At 33.3% G+C, this 18,634-nt stretch overlaps 1 pseudogene; it reads left to right on the forward strand.

Moving 5' to 3' along the window:
- Positions 1–1,127: 1,127 nt before the first annotated feature.
- LOC148210639 (F-box/kelch-repeat protein At3g06240-like) lies at positions 1,128–2,490 on the forward strand (annotated as a pseudogene).
- The last annotated feature ends 16,144 nt before the right edge of the window (positions 2,491–18,634 follow it).

Consider the following 18,634-nt stretch of genomic DNA (forward strand, 5'->3'; position numbering starts at 1 on the left):
ATATATATATATATATAACAAACCATTATATTAAAGTATGCTGGGAGTTATTGTACTTTATGACTTAATTTATTCCATTTACTAATTTTATAATTAAATATACAGTAACAAAAATATTCAATAAACACCAAATTATTTAGTTGAATAGTTATTTTTTGGTACAACATGTGGAGATGTCTGAGATCTGAGATCGAATTCACACTCTCTTGATTTGAGATATATGTCAATTATCGTTGAGCTATACTCGATTTTATTTAATGTCAGAAATAAATTATATTAAAATAATAGAAGAAAGATAGATTTTTTTTTTTTTTTAAGAATGAAGAAAGAGAGATTTAGAATGGTAAATTTACATTTTATTTCTTAATTGAATTTGAGTAATTAATGAGGGCCATGTGCAGAGGGGTGCATGATGTGAATGAGCTGTCTAAAAAAGAGAGCGAAAGACATACAACTATGGGTTAAGCAAAACTTCACATTTTCATGCATTAACATAAGAATTGGCACATGGGTATTATCATTTCTTTTTCAAGACAAAGAAGTTCCTTTATATTCATATTCCCAATCTTTTTCTTTTTCTGGAAAAGAAAAATATATCACCAAAACTAATATTATATATTTCAAAATATTGAATTTCTTTTACTCAAAAAAAATATATTGAATTTCTTATAACATAAGAAGACAAAAGAATGAAACTTTGTATAACTTTGTATCTTTTACTTGATTGTATAAAAGCTTCTTCATCTAACTTCTACGTTGAAAAAACATTAGTTATAACAAATAGAGAGGGGAAAATGAATTCTACCTTAACTGGCATCGAGAATTATTAAGATTTTTCCTTTAATACAACAACATGTGTGGAAGTAGGATCTCGAACCTATAATTTTTTAGTCGATAATATATACCTTCAGTTGAACTATGTTTAGAGATCGTAGTCTATAGATCGAAAGATAGTGAATAATATTATAATATTTTGAGAGATTGAATCGTGAACAAACTTTTGGCGTGGATGATGGAGAAAGTGGGGAACAAAAAAAAGTGGGCAGTTCAAAGCCTTTTGTCTTTTGGTTTGCACTCTATTGAGGGACCAGATGATATTTTCTCTTGATCTATGTCTTGTTTTTTTTAGTTATAAATAGAAAAAAAGATGAAGCCCTAAACAGTGCCGGCAGCCACTGGACTTTTGTTGAAGAAGTAAGATGATGAATTCGAAGATGGAGAAGAAGAGGAAAAGCAACATAAATTCGGAGCTTCCACTCCAACCTGAGTTGATAAAGCTAATATTGTTGAAACTTCCCTCCGGGAATTTGCCCAGTTGTCGGCTCGTGTGTAAAGTATGGAACAATCTCGTCTTAACTTGTAAGTTTGATCTTCCAATCTCAATTTCCAGTCTGTTTTTTGCCCATATTTCTCCTTTTCGCAAGCTCCATTGTGTGGACTTGGATCCTAAACAAGGGATGAGCAGTGTTGCCTCATTTAGTTTCCATCCTGATTTGTCCTCTGCTGATATCTCAATCATCAATTTTTGCAATGGACTCCTCTGTTGTTATTTTGACCGTGGACGACCCACCAAAACACTACTACCTTGTGAAGGTGAAGTTTTCATATTAAATCCCATGACAAATGAGTACTTCAAACCTCCCATCTCGAACGCGGATAGGGTTATACGTCTATATCATTATGGATTTGGGTTTAGTCCTAAAACAAAACACTACAAATTAGCAAGACTCTCCTTTGCCTATGATAAATTTGCTATCTTAGTGGAAATTTTTGCATTTGGCACAAATGGAAAATGGACCCATGTTGGTTTTGTGCCTCCTTTAATAAGATGGGAAGACCATGGTGTTTACTTCGATGGAGGTCTCTATTGGGTTGGAAATGGCCTACGACAACCTGATACGAAGGTCATATACCGTTTGGATATAGAAGATGAGGAATTCAAATTCCAAGAAATTTTTATTCCCCATTATGGCGAGGGTTCTTGTATAATTGGAGTCTTTAATGACACTCTCTATCTAACTCTGTCCATCCCAGATGTCGGTTACCATATGTGTGGAAGATGGAAGAAGATTTTTCATGGATTAAAGCATTTGATGTGCTCCTACCAGAGCATCATCGTCCATGTCACCTTCAACTTATCAGAGCTTGTGAAGATGGAAAGATCTTGTGTCTTCTTGCTGGACTCTATTTAATCTTGTATAATCCTGAGACTAAGAGGACAGAGTTATTGACAAATCAAGACGCTGAAGTTAAGAAAGTTCATCGGATTGACTCTTTCAATTTCAACTCTCTCACCAAGATTTTAGCCGGGAATGCTTAAAGGATAGTTTTAATTATTTATGTAGAGAAAATCTATGTTTAAGTTTCCTACATCACTCGGAGAGAGAGAGTTTGTAACCTTGTTTTTTTTCCCCAAAATGATTAGATAAATCAGGTTTGTAACTTTTGTCATGTACCCAAATTTTAGTTCTAACAACTTTTTTACTGATCTTTACCAGGCCTATTCCATCTTTCACTCTCTATTATTCATTATTATCCAAAATTTGACATTTTTCTAAATTTATATATAATGAGGACTCTATAATATACTTGTTTGAGTTTAGGTATCTTTCTTTGAAACAAAAACACATTCAGATAGCTAAAAGGTTGATTTTTTACAACAACAAAAGTTGTTCTTCCTATAGAAAGCATGGCCTTATGAGTGGTGATTTTAGTGGAAAGTGACCTTAATTTTTACAAGAAACCTAATCATAGTTATTAAAGAGAGTTCTGAAAACAAAAGCATCAAACTTTTCTAAAAAGAAAAACATTCTTCTCTCAAACAAACCCTTCATCAATCATCAACGTCTCTGCTATTCTTTATTTGCATTCAAGCCTGAAATTTTCTTAATTAAATAGAAAAAAAATGTTTAAAAAATGATTTTCTTGATGTACTTAATTTAAAAAATGATTTCTGAGCTAACAAGCTTTTCAGATTTTTGTTTTCTAATCACCAACCAATCGTACCTTACACCTTTTTCAAGAGGAACACGTGCGGTATCGATCTGGACGGCGATTGAGTGTGACAATGATTGTTAGGAATGTAAAAAGGAAAAAAAATAATAATAATAATTTTTGTTACAAAATATGTTTGGTGGTCCACTACTTTTTACAAAATTAATAATAATAATAATAATTTGGTGACTGTTAGAATAGCGGTGGCATAGCGGTGGCATTTGGGCCACTTTGATCCACCCACACTATGCCCATTAAAATCAAATTCAAATTCGACTTAGTAAAATAGTTGGGATTTCATTTTGATTTTGTAAACGCTTTTCCTCCTTATGGCCGGTCATTTCGTGAGCGATTTTAACATTAGTGGTGAGTATTTTACCTTTTATTATTATTTAAAATAATAATGTGAGGAAAAATGGTTTCCATCCAAGCTTATATATACCCGCACTCTTTTCATTTACCAGACACACCATTGTCAATAACATTCTTCTCTCTTTTTAATTCTCTCTCAATTCCCTTTCCATTTTTTGTTTTCAAGTTTGTTCTGAGCTAATTTCTATCCGTCTTTCAGCGAGTCCACGCCTGAATTCAGATGTTGTGTTAACCTTGGGAAGCAACTGACAATTAACGATTTAGCACAATGGTCGTGCCGAATTTTGCTTTCAAGGCAGTGGGTTCCACGACACAACAACGTCTTCTTCCTCATATAGCTCTGACAATTTGAAAGCAAAATTTATGGCTTTAATAAGATTCGGCAAGGTACTCCCCGACTTGTCCGAACTCGAATCATTGGATGGATCAAATTATCGTTGCTGGTCTCAGAAGCTGCTCATCTTCTTCGAGCAATTGGAGGTAGACTACGTCCTGACCATCGCAGTCACCAACGTCACAGTCGTCGTCGCTGCCGCCGCTGGAACTGTCGCTGGAGCCACGGGAAATGTCGTCGGAGCTGTCATCGGACACTGCCGCTGTTGATGCCGCCAATAAATTCGAGAAGGATAACAAGACTGTCCGCGAGCATCTCCTCAACCATATAAATGACTCATTATTTTATCTTTTCGTTGCTCAAAAATCTGCAAAGATTATTTGGGACACTCTAGAGTCAAGATATGGTGTAGACGATGCTGGGAGAAAGAAGTATGTGGTTGGCAAATGGCTGCAGTTTCAAATGGCAGATGGCAAATCAATTATCGATTAAGTTCACGAGTACGAGAATTTGGTAGCTAATGTTTTATCTAAGGGCATGAAAATGTGTGAAATCGTCTAGGCAAATGTGCTGCTTGAAAATTTTCCACCTTCCTGGAGTGATTATCGCCATCATCTGATATACAAGAAGAAAGATCTGACCTTACAAGAATTGATTTGTCATATGCGCACAGAAGAAGTCAATAGACAAAATGATAAGCTATCTCTAAACTTGTCAATTCAGTTAAAGCTAACTTAATTGAATCTTCTGGTGTAAATAAAGACTAGGGGTGCAACAAAAAACCGACTAAACCGCCCAAACCTCTTAAACCGCCCGAAATCGAAGTCTGCTCGGTTTCTGTTCGGGTCGGTTTGTCGGGTTCGCTTGCTTTTGCAGTAAACCGATGATCTTCGATTCGGGTGCAGGTTTGGCAGTACAAAACTGTCCACACCCGAACCGACTCGTCTCTTTTATGTTTTTTTTTTAATTCTCCTGCTCTGTTTCCGTTCCATTCCACGAGTCTGCAATTCCGCTTGGTGGGCCGCCCTGTGCCTGTGTCGTCAGCGGTGAATAGGTGAATCCGTGGTGGAGTGGAGATTCTGTTTTCTAATTCAATTTAAATTTAAACAATCCTATTCCTAATTTCCTATTACGTATTATATTACTTACCTTACCCGATTTCAGCGAAACAAAATTACAAAATAGCCAGTGAAGATTTCAAAGATTTCAATTTGAAAACTGAGAAGGAAAATACACATTTTAATCTAAATTGAAAAGATATTATTTATTTGACTTTTATTTTATTTTCTAATATCAATTATCCCTCATGAAATCAAATCTTCCATCCTTATCATTCTCGACTTCTCATTCCGTCGCTCAAAGCCTCGAACTTCCTTCTGCCATAGTGCCGTTATGAACTTCTACGTGTTGGTAGGGTAAGGGTAGTGCATTGTACGTTGTGCATTGTACTGCTTAGTGAAATCTTCTCCATTCTAAACTTCCTTCCGACTTCTCATTATGCTGTTCACCTTGGGTCGACACTCAGCATTCAACAATCACAAACAATCAGCACTTGACTTGGGTAAGAAAATAATATTGCTAAAGCCTAAAACTTCTAAATTTTGATGAAGGATATAAAATAGAAATTGGGTTTTAAATTTTGATGTTTTAAATTTTAACTTCTAAACTTAGTTAGAAGTTACTAATTAGAATAAAAACTTACTTGATTTTTTTTCCCAAATTGTCAATTGTCACAGGTGATAGAAAAATAGAGTATATATCATGTCAAAATCAATACGGAACGAAGAAAGTAGACGTGATTGTTGCGAGGATGAGAATGACGATATGGATGAAATTGGTGAGATGCCACCTCCACCTCTCGAAAAAAGGCGGAAAAGAACTTCAATGGTATGGGATCACTTTACTAGATTGCCTGATTGTACTGAGAATAAACCACAAGCCAAATGTAATTATTGTGATACCATATATGCATGTCATGCAAAAAGAAACGGGACAGGAACGATGAGATTACATATTGAGAGTTATTGTAAAAAGAGCCCCTATGTGAAGAAGAAAGATGCGTCTCAACAAAAACTGGTGTTTAAAAATAGTGAGAATGTAGGAGTAAACATCTCACTAAAATGCGTAGCTTTTAGTGTAGAGAATGCAAGAAAGCTCATTGCTGAGATGATCATTATTGATGAATTGTCTTTTAAATTTGTGGAGAGTGAAGGTTCTAAGAGATTCATAGAGGGGACCATCAGTTTATTAGAACCGAAGTTTGTTCTCCCTTCTCGAACTACAATTGCTAAGGATATTTTAGCAATATATGCTAGTAAAAAACAAGAAATTAAAGAACTTTTGGTGAATGAAGGGTATAGAATTTCACTTACAATACTTGGACATCTTGTCAAAATATCAATTATATGGTCTTGACTGCACATTTTATTGATTGTAACTGGAAGTTGCATAAGAGGATCATCAACTTTTCTCAAATTGATAATCACAAAGGGGAGACTATAGGTAGAGAAGTTGAAAGATGTTTGAAACAATGGGGGATAGAAAAGGTGTTGACATTGACTGTTGATAATGCTTCATCAAATGATATTGCTATTGCTTATCTAGTTAAGCGATTCAAACAAGGATTGGTGCTTAATGGTGAATTTTTGCATGTTAGGTGTTGTGCACATATTCTGAATTTGATTGTGAGTGATGGTTTGAAAGACGTGCATGAGTCAGTTAGTAGGATTCGAAATGCTGTAAGATTTGTTAGATCTTCTCCTGCTAGATTTGGTAAATTTAAGAAGTGTATTGAAGAGGAGAATATATCTAGTAATAGTCTTTTATGTCTTGATGTTCCAACTAGGTGGAACTCGACATATTTAATGCTTGATGCTGCAGAAAATTTGAGAAGGCATTTGAACGATTAGAAGACCACGACTTAGCCTATTTTAATATGAAAGATGATCAGAATCCAAAAAGTACTGATTGGGAGATTGCTCGTACATTTACTAAATTTTTATCAGTATTTTATGAAGTGACCATTTGAATTTCTGGTTCTCTTTATAGTACTTCCAATATGGTCTTCCATGAGATTTCTACTATCCAAAATTGTATAAGAAACTATTCTTGTGATAGCAGTAATCCCATTCTTGCTAGCGTAGTGACCAAAATGCAGCTGAAATATGATAAGGATTGGGGGAATACTGAAAAGGCGAATTATTTATTATATGTTGCATTTGTTCTCGACCCTCGTTATAAGATGAACTTTCTTATGTATTGTTTCACTCAACTATTCGAAGCTAATGTTGCAAAGGAAATAGGAAAGAAAGTGGAAGATGTTTTGAGACAACTATTTACTGAATATAATTTGTCTATGCCTAAGAATGTTTCTTCTACTTCGAAGGGTCGAATGAGTCAATCTATTGTTGCTTCTACTAGTGATAGTGTTGTACAGTCTTTCCGCTTTCAAGTCAGTAATATGACAAATTATAAAAATAATGTTGATGTGGATTCAGAGGTGGAACGTTACTTGTTAGAGCATAATACAGAAGATGATGAGAATTTTAACATCTTAGACTGGTGGAAAGTTAACTCTTCTAAATATAGGGTTCTTAGCAAGGTTGCAAGAGATGTTTTAGCAATTCCAGTATCTACTGTTGCTTCTGAGTCTGCATTTAGTACTAGTGGGAGAGTAATTGATCCTTTTCGCTCCACGTTGGCTCCAGCTACAGTTGAGGCACTTATTTGTGCACAAAATTGGCTACGCTCAAATGCTATTACTATTGACCTTCGACCGCATTTGGAAGAAGTTTGTCGCGTTGAAGAAGGTATGAAACTTCATTAAAGAATTATTTTATGTTTTGTAATATTAATAAGCTAAATATAAATTCTTTTTATTTTTGCAGATTTCAACAAATTTACATTAGATGAAGCAACAAATAATAACATGGACAAGACTACGAGAGAAAATGATAATGTTTCATGAAATATTATTGTTTAAACTTTAAACTTTCATGTTTAGGTTTATATTTTATTTACAATTTAAAACTTTATCGTGTATCTTAAATTTTATTGTTTATTTTAAAATTTGGACTTATTGCTACTGAATACTTGATAGTTATTCACTTTTATTTATGAATTATGATTTGTATTTTCGTTAGCAAATAACATTATTTTTTTTCTCTTTAATTTTTGAGATTGCAGCACTTGGATTAAGGATACTTTTTAATTTTTATGATAAATTTTTAAAATTTTAATACCCAGACTTTCAAGTTTCAATTGCAATGTGTAAGACTAAGTGGCGTTCTTGTTAAATGTTAATTGTTATTAAATTATGCTCTCATAAAGAAGTTATTTTTTGTCTTCGACTAGACAATCAAGTCCACTAGAACCAAAGCAAATTTCAAATTAGAAAAAAAAGAAGTTGAAAGGCCCACAGCCCGCATCGCCAGCCCACTTGCCCTAAGCCCCAAACAAGCAAACACGTGCAAACCCGCCCGCCCCGACCGGAACCCGCGTGCATCCGCCTGTTGTGCATGCATGCGATTTACCCGCCAAGCTAAACCGACGAACCCGACGATTCTTTGACCGGTTCGGTGCGGTTTTCGAACAAATTATCGGTCGGCTCAATTTTTTATTATTTATTCTATATTGTTCGGTTAGACTTTTGGTTCTGCGATAAACCCGATCGAACCGAGCCGTTTACACCCCTAATAAAGACAGGTTCAAAAGTAAAGGAAAACAGGTTGCCGAGGAACAAGTCCAAAAGAAGAAGGGGGGTTTCAATTCAAAAGTCCCGGTGGAAGAATTGAAAAATCAAAGATAGTATGTTTTGTGTGCGGGAAACCTGGACACAAGTCATACAAGTGCAACCAGAGAAAAGGAAAGCCAGAACAAAAGCATGTTCCACAAGCCAACATTGCTGAGACGGACGACATCATTGCTGTTGTAGTTGTGGAAGCAAACTTAGTTGAAAACAAGTCTGACTGGGTTCTAGACACTGGAGCTTCCCTGCACTTCTGCTCAAACCGAAACCTCTTTCACGAGTTTCATGATTCCACTAACGGCGAATTTGTCTTCATGAGTAACTTAGCTATGGCTGGAGTCCTTGGAAAAAGAAAGATTATTCTAAAACTTACATCTGGCAAAACTTTATATTTAAGTGATGTTTTGTATGTTCCTTCTCTACGTAGGAACTTGATATTTGGAAGTTTACTAAATAGGGTGGGACATAGGATTGTTTTTTAGGCCGACAAGGTTGTCATCACAAAGAATGATGATTTTGTTGGTAAGGGGTATCTGGCTGATGGTTTATTTGTCCTTAACACTCTGATTGCTTCTGGTACAATGAATGAAAGTAATTCTCGTTCTGCTTATATCGTTGAATTCATTGATTTGTGGCATGGTAGACTACGTCATGTGAATGTTGTGTCGATTAAAAGGCTTAAAAGTTTAAATTTAATCAATGCTTCTGAACTGCATGAAACTGGAAAATGTTCTATATGTGTAGAGGCAAAATTTGCTAAAAAAACCGATTAAACCTATCAATACTAGGAGTACTGAACTGTTAGAATTAATTCATTCATATCTAGCTGACTTCAAGAGCACCACTAGTAGAGGGGGTAAAAAATAATACATTTCATTTGTTGATGATTTCTCCAGATACACTAAAATGTATCTTCTAAAATCTAAAGATGAAGTAAGCAACATGTTTTTTAAATTCAAAGCTGGGGTAGAAAACCAAATTGATAAAAAGATAAAAAGGTTAAGATCTAATAGGGGTGGTGAATATATTCACAACTCTCTTAAAGATTTTTGTGAATTTCATGGTATTGTACACATGAAGTTACTTCTCCTTATTCACCTCAACAAAATGGAATAGTTGAACGTAAGAATAGAACTCTAAAAGAAATGATTAATGCTATGCTTTTGAGCTCCGGTTTATCTGATAATATGTGGGGGGAAGTTGTTCTCTCTGTTTGTTTCATTCTTAACAAAGTTCCTCACAAAAGGTTAGATAAGACACCATACGAGCTTTGGAAAGGATATCCACCTAACCTAAGCTACTTAAGAGTGTGGGGATCTAAAACCTTGATTGCGTATTTATTGGCTATGCTCAAAATAGTTATGCTTATAGATTCATGAACTTAAATGACTATTCAATTTGTGAATATAGAAATGTTGTGTTCTTTGAAAATATATTTCTCATGATAAAATCTGTTGGTGAATCTAGTGGAGACTTAGAACTAGTGCCTATGCATGTTCCTTATATCTGTGATTCTATGATAGAATCTATGACTGATGTTAAGAATCCTAAACCTAGGAAAAGTAAAAGGCAGAGTACTAGCAAAAGTTTTAGACCTGATTTTTTAACTACCTTTTTAGTTGAAAATTGTGATAAGATAGATGATCATTTTGCTTGCATGTATCTAATAGACGAAGATCCTAAAAACTACCAAGAAGCAATCAATTTAATAGATTCTAGCTTATGGAAGGATGCAATTAAAAGTGAGTTAGATTCCATAGTTTTGAATCAAACTTGGGACTTGATAGATCCACCTGTAGGAAATAAACCTATTAGGAGCAAATGGATCTACAAAAAGAAAACGAGACCAGATGGTTCAATAGACAAATACAAGGCTAAATTAGTGGTTGTAGGTTACACACAGAAATTTGGTATTGATTATTTTTATACATATTCTCCTGTAACCAAAATAGTCACTATTAAATCTCTAATTGCTCTTGTTGCTATTCATGGTCTGTTAATACATCAAATGGATGTAAAAACAGCATTTTTTAATGGAGATTTAGAAAAAGAGATCTATATGACTCAACCTGAAGGTCTTGTAGTAGTTGGTCAAGAAAATAAAGTATGCAAGCTTCAAAAATCACTCTATGGTCTAAAACAAGCTCCCTTTGTGGTATGAAGAGTTTAATAGTACTTTAGTAAACAATTGCTATAAAGTAAATTGTTGTGATACATGTGTTTATTCAAACAGTTTTGGAGCTGAATGTGTGATTATTTGCTTATATGTTGATGACGTGCTTATTTTTTGTACAAACTTAGATGTCATTAATAATACCAAGTTATTGTTGTCTTCACATTAAGAGAGACCGATGTAATACTTTATGTGAAAATAAAGAAAAATGATAAAGGTTTCTCTTTATGTCAATTACATTATATTGAAAAAATGCTGAAGAAATTTAACTGCTTTAATAAACCACATGTTAGAACACCTTATGATGCGAGCATAAGTTTTAAGAAAAATAAGAGTGAAAGTGTATCTCAATCTGAATACGCAAAGATCATATGTAGTGTTATATTTTTAATGAACTACACTAGACTTGATATTGCATATGTAGTTAGTAGATTGAGTAGATATACACATAAATTTAGTAAGGAACATTGGAATGCTCTTCATCGTTTATTAAGGTATTCAAGAGGAACAATTGATTATAGTTTGTATTTTAACAAATTTCCTACTATGTTAGAAGGATATTGTGATGTAAACTGGGTTACAGATAACGATGAGGTAAGCTCCACTAGTGGATATGTGTTTATTTTAGGTGGAGGAGCTATATCGTGGAAGTCAGTAAAACAGACGTACATATCACGTTCCACCATGGAGTCTGAGTTCATAGCACTCGAACTAGCAGGGTAAGAGGCTGAATGACTCAGAAGTCTTCTTGGAGACCTGCCATTGTGGGGGGCATCTGTGCCAGTGTCCCTACACTACGACTCCGAAGCTGTCGTAGGGATTGTCAAAAACAGTGTGTATAATGGCATGATGAGGCATATACGCCTGATACATGGAGCTGTAAAATAGTTGCTAAAAGGCGGGGTAATATCCTTGGAGTATGTAAGGATCGAGAGATACTTGGTAGATCCTCTCACAAAAGGCCTAACAAGGAGTGTAATTCTTGAGCCCTCGGCATGTACAGGACTAAAACCTCTTATACATCAATTGTGAGTTTATAGCCCTAGTCTTTGGGTGGTCTATTCATAGACTTGATGGATTAGTTACAAAGTCTTCATAGCTCAGTTTTGAATGGTTTATCTTTGATAAACTTTATGAAGCACTAACGTGATTGTGAGGGTGAGGCCGCCTTCTATGGAAGAGTTTACACTTTTTTTCTAGAGCTTTCACGTGACCCAAGGTTTTGTGTGCATGGTCATTAAAAGCACTTGTTGTATATCGCGAAATCGAAAAGAAGGATTTAAATGTGTTGTGGGGTCTCAAACATAATTATTGAAAGTTCAAGAGATAACACATTTTCACTACTTGGGTTGTTGTCTCGCTTCACTATGCATTAATTCAAATCGTAAGATATTAATGCTTAAGTTTTATTCCTATATTTACTCAGAATTTTATTTTATTTTTATTATATTATATTTTCTCCTTTTCTCATTTGTGGGGATTGTTAGGAATGTCAAAAGGAAAAAATAATAATAATAATTTTTGTTACAAATATGTTTGGTGGTCCACTGTTTGTTACAAAATTATTAATAATAATAATAATTTGGTGACTGTTAGCATACCAGTGGCATTTTTGATCCACCCACACTAGGCCCATTAAAATCAAAGTCAGATTTGACTTAGTAAAACAGTTGGGATTTCATTTTGATTTTGTAAACGCTTTTCCTCCTTATCGTTCGTCATTTCGTGAACGATTTTAAGGTTAGTGGTGAGTATTTTACCTTTTATTATTATTTAAAATAATAATGTGAGAAAAAATGGTTTCCATCCAAGCCTATATATACCCTCACTCTTTTCATTTACAGGACACACCATTCTCGATAACATTCTTCTCTTTTTTTAATTCTCTCTCAATTCCCTTTCCATTTTTTGTTTTCAAGTTTATTCTGAGCTGATTCCAATCCGTTTTTCGGCGAGTGCACGCCTAAATTCGGGTGTTGTGTTAACCTTGGGAAGCAACTAGCAATTAATGATTTAGCACCATGGTCGTGGTGAATTTTGCTTTCAAGGCAGTGAACCCACGACACAACAACGTCTTCTTCCTCATATTGCTCTGACAGTGACCCCTCGACTTTTGACTTTGTGGATTTTGTTGGACATTTCGCTACCGATCGAGGGCAATTCTAGCATTGTCCGAGGAGATGAAGGTGAGTCTGTGGATGAGGAGATGTTCCATCGGCATTCCAAATCGAATCCCGTATTGGTGTCATCTGCTCTTGATGGCAATGCAGTCATCGTAGAAGATGATGAAAAAGGAATTTGAAATTGAATCGAGAATTAGCGACAAATTTTGATGAGGAAGAAAAAAAAACTCCATGACTATGACACTACTACAGTCTACAGTTTGGTGAGCTGGGATCTTTCATTCTTCTTCCTTTTTTTTTTCGCAGTACTACACTGTTCTAAATTTGAACCGAACCTAATAAACCGGCCCATTAATAAACCCTTTAACGATAAGGACTAAATTGTAACGAATTTTAAAGTTTACTTTAGGGGGCGAAGGAGTTTCGACAAGATGTCGGTGGACATGCTTGTGCGCTTCTAACGAAGATACCTCATCGAGATCCTGAACATTGTTTGGGAAAGTCAAGAGAGCTTTAAGTGTGTCCAAGGATTTGTCATCCGTTCGAAACAATTGGGATTTTTTTGGAGATTGGATGCAGTTACTAATTCATGATCTGACATGTACAGAATGAAAACTTCATTCTCGATTTTGCGATAATTTTTAAGAAAGCTTTTCATTTTCTTCTCTTCGACGGAAGTTTTATTTTCCCAAAATGTATCTTAATTTTTGACCTAAAGTCTTCTCGTCATGGTAGAGAAGAAAAACGACGCACGGATCGTACACGAGTACATGGATCAAATATTTTTTTAAGGTATAATAAATTATTAAAAAACAAAATAATTATGATATTCATATATCAATAAAAAAAAGATTATAGAAATTGGAAATAATTTATTTAAATTAATAAATCATTATTTTTTATAATAACAAATATGTGTAAAATGCCGAATATTTAGTTTAGCCGTAATTGACACTTGTCTCTGACAAATAGGTCCCAAGTTCGTATCTCACACCCCTTGTACTTAAGAAAATATATATGTGTAGAATAAAATACTTTTTTTTTTCTAATAGAAAAGTATAAAAAGGCTCAGATTTTCAAATTTGATTAAAACTATTATTTAAGGGAAGAAAGGGAATATTATTTAATCAAAATGTATTTTTAATTTTTCATTTCTAATAACAAAAAAAAGTAAAAAGGAGAGAAACTATTAATATTTTTATTTATTACAACTCATAATCGGATTTCTTTTAAATAATGTTTTTATTTAAACTTACTTTTAAAATAATGTTGCATTAAGGAAAGAAAAAATGCTTCTTTTGAAACTCGTGCAAAAAATAATATTTTTAAAATTAGTACGCCACTTGGCTGAGAGACGACCATGCCATTTGAGCAATTAGTCGTCTCTTCAAGATACGACCATAACGACGTGGCGTTCTATTGGCGCCATGTTTGATTTTTTAAAAAAAATCATGACATGGTCGTCTCTTGAAGAGATAGTCATATATTGACACGCATTTGTGGTCGTTTCTTACTATAACGACGTTGATTTTTTAGGAAAAATAAAATATTATTATATATTATGTATTAAATAACTGATCCATAAATTTAAAAGCCAGTTCTGGCACAGTGGATATGTACTCACCTTATCTACAAGACAACTAGTGTTCGAGCCTAGAAGAATTCATTCATAATTTAGTATAAATAATATATAAAATATAAAATATAATAATAATAACTTAAAAAGTTGATTAACAGTAAAAAGAAAAAAAAAAGCAATTTTGAATAAAATATCATTAATATATTTTTTTTAAAATAATAATTATCTCTTGATAGCCTGATCCAAAAATTTCACTTCATCCAAATTCTAGAAAACAAAAAAAATAGTATAGACTAAAGATAATCATAATATACAATACTTGAGACATAACTAAAACAGTTTACCAGTTAATTAAACATTCTATTTGGCGTATGCAATTTAGAAATCTTCAACATCATTAAGCCTTCATTGATTAGCCCCACCATGGATTTCAGATAACAGGCCAATAAATTTTATGTCATCTGGAGAAACGCCAAGAACTATGGGAGAAATCTAAAAGAAAATTATTTACTGAGTTACACAAATTTAAACATGAGAAGAAGAAAAATAAAGGAAATTAAGGAACCAAAAGCACATCAAATAATGCATATATTATGACCACTTTATTGTGACAACCAAAACAAAAAATTAAAGCTAATTTATCCAGGAAACAAAAAAAAAAACAATGTTACAAACTCTCTCTTGTAGTGATATATCTAAATTAAAGATTTTCTCCGATCTTACAAGATACTAACTAAAAAACCATCTTTAGTCTGTGCTAAAATGTTGTGAAGAGAATCGAAATTGAAGGATTCGATCCGAAGAACCAATAAATGTTTTTGTCAGTTTCAACATCTTTGTTCGCCAATAACTCCACCTTCTTCTCAGTTTTTGGGCCCCACAAGATTCAACAATACACAAGATCTTTCCATCTTCGCAGGCTTTGATGAGATGAAAGCCATCGAGAGGATCCAACAAATATTCTAGAATGTTAAAAGACAAAAACTTTAACCCAGGAAGAATCTTTTTCCATCTTCTACGCCTGTTATTTCATCCAACAAAATAACATTTAGTCCTTAAACTTTCAAAATAACGATTTAGTTACTATACTTTAAAACTGGTTATAATTTAGTCGTTACCGTTAAAAATTAAGTTAGATTTAACGGAAGGTGTGACGTGACAAATCCATGTGTACAATAAAATGATCAGCTGTACGGTTCAATATTGGGTTAGTTCAAAATTAGGTAAAAAAAAACAAAATAATTATATTAAAACCTCCACCTCGACTTTCTCAATACCTCCCACAACAGACGATGCTGTCTTGAGTCGTCCAAGCCCACTCCCCCGCCGATGCCGACGTCGATGATGTCTCCGGCATCGTCTCTATCTCGGACGAAAATCTCGTGCTTCCACCGCCAACCCGTCCGGAGCATTTTCGAAACACAGCTTTAATTGAAAAAATCAAACTCAGACTCATACTCAAGGATGCAAACCGAGCAGTTCATGGTTTGACTGAAATCTTATGTTTCCTTTCACCCATTTTCAGTATCTCTTGGGTCCCTTTTTTGGGTTTTCTAGTTTGTGTAACTATTCTCAGCAGTAAACCTTTAGTTTATATCCTAATTTTCCCTCCGTTAATATCTACATTGTCAATTCATGCAATCGACTCCTCTCTTGTTATCTTCACTATGGAAGAACCAAAACACCATCTTGTAAAGTTTGTATATTAACTCTCATGACAAATGAGTTCTTCAAACCTCCCATCTCGGATGCGGATAAGGGTATATGACATTATTATTATTATGGATATGGATTTGGGTTTAGTTCTAAGACAGTACAAATTAACAAGACTCTCCTTCATCTGGGACAAACTTGCTACTTTGGTGGAGATTTTCACATTTGACACAAGTCTCAAATGGACCCATGTTGGCTTTCTGCCTCCATCCATGATAATAGAAAGTCATGGCGGGTTTACTTTAATGGAGACCTCTATTGGGTTGGAACTCACCTACGGCTACCTAATACATATGTCATATACCGCTTGGACATAGAAAAGGAGGAATTGCAGGAAATTTCTTTTTCCCAACATAGCCGTTATTGTTGTTCCATTGGAGTATTTAATTTCACTCAGTTGTTTGACTTTAAGTCTGACCAACTTGGACTTCAAGGATCTGAACTATGTGTGGATGATGGAAGAAGATTTTTCATGGACTAAAGCATTTGATGTTGTTGATAGGCCAGTATTAGATTTGCGTCATCGACATTTAACCTTTTATCTATTAAGGTCTGTGGAGATGAAAAGATCTTGTGTCTTTTTGTTGGATTTAATTTTATCTTGTATAATCCTAAGACAGAGTTGATGAAGTTATTGACACACCAACGTAATAAAATTAAGAGAATTATGAAAGTTTATTTGATTGACTCTCCTTCAATTTTGATTCTCTTCTCAAGATTTTAATCGGGATGCTTGAAGAATGGTTATTATTTATTTATATATTTTTTAAGATCAGAGAAAATCTATGTTCCAACTTTACCTAGATCACTCTAATGGAGTTTTTAACATTGATTTTTTTCTAAATGATTATAAAGGAAATAAAAGGATAACTCAGCTAATTTAGGTTTTTTTTTTCTTTTTGGGTTCACATAGTTTTCATTCAACGATCATATATTGTCCCTTTCAAGGTTTTATCGACCACAGTCTCATGATTGTTCAAATTAATGGCTAATTGTACTAAAAAAGAAATAATTAATGGCTAATTGAAATGATAAATTATAATTAAATAAATAAATAACTTGCTTCACCATAAAAAACAGTGAAAAATGCAGCATTTATCTAACTCACTCAACTTGTACAGACCATAAAAAAGAAGAATGTATCAGCACATACAAAAGCTTCACCTTCTCCTTCAACCAACAAAAGATATGGAAAATTTTTATCATCAACAGGAAATTTTGTCATATTATCAATAACAAGGAGTTATTTTGGTAAAGTAATTGAACTTGACTTAGAGGAGAAAAATAAAATCTCTTCTATATTATTCTGTGAATAATAACACTTATATATACAAATATTTGAGTAACTCGTAGAATAATAGAAAAATATATTTAAGCAACAACTTAACTACTCTTAATACTCTCCTTCAAGATGGAGCATAGATATTTACAAATCCGATCTTGATCGACAAAAAGAATAACATACACTTATATATACAAATATTTGAGTAATTCGTACGGTACAATAACACAGAAAAACATATTTAAGGAACAACTTTACTACTCTTAATACTCCCCTGGAGATGAAGCATAGATATTTACAAATCTTATATTGGTCAGGAAAGAAAATAAAAGGGTAGAATGAAGGACTTTGGTGAAGACATCTGCTGATTTGAGCGAATAGGTAAAAATTTGATAAAACCATCAACAAGTTTTATTACACCACGTGGATGGTTTCTAATTATTTTATGTTTCATTAAATGTTAAAATAAAACTAATTACATTCTTAATAAAATAAATTGTTAAATGCAGTGTAACACTAGTAATATACAATCTACACCTCCAATTCATTCCCTAAATTATAAATCTTTTTCGAAACAACTTTTCAATACATTATCTTGTGGTTGCGAATTGCACATTTTTCCACATTAATAAAATTACTAAAATAGTTGAATCGGACAATTTGGTTAAACCTTGACATCAGTAGATCACAATCGAAGTGAACTTTCGAGAGTGTGTCGGTAATCTTCTCCATAAAATGATTATGGTGAAATATATTTGTGAAGCTGAGTAGTGAATTAACAATTCAACAAATATAAATTTACCTTATATAATATTGTAATTTAATAAACGTGTTACTTTTCTTATTAAAAAAATTAATTGCAAAGAGCAAACAAAAAAAAGAAAAGAAAAAAAATAGCAGAAGAAAATCAAGACGTGTCTATTCATAATTTTCTTAAAATAGATTTATTTTTCACTTGATAGACAAATGCCACTATATTATAACTTCATATAATGAAAATGAGAGAAACTAAACTACAAAAGAATAAGAAAAAAAATCAAGATGTGTCTATGCATAACTTTCTTAAATTAATAAATTTACATCTCACTTCTTCATAATTGCTAGACAAATTATAAAATGAAACTGTAAAACTTTTCGTATTTAAGTATTTTAGACTCTAATGCATTCATAAATTATATAATGCACTTAAATTTTTATTTACTCCCAGCTAAATTTATATCCATATATATTTTATTTATTACAAATTTCAATAAATACTGAAGCTAATTTTTATTTTGTCAAACTTAAAAAAAAATTGATATTTTCATATTATTATTT

The sequence above is a fragment of the Momordica charantia genome, assembly GCF_013281855.1.
Source record: "Momordica charantia cultivar OHB3-1 chromosome 6 unlocalized genomic scaffold, Mcharantia_2.0 BLBB01000006.1, whole genome shotgun sequence".
Lineage (NCBI taxonomy): Eukaryota > Viridiplantae > Streptophyta > Magnoliopsida > Cucurbitales > Cucurbitaceae > Momordica > Momordica charantia.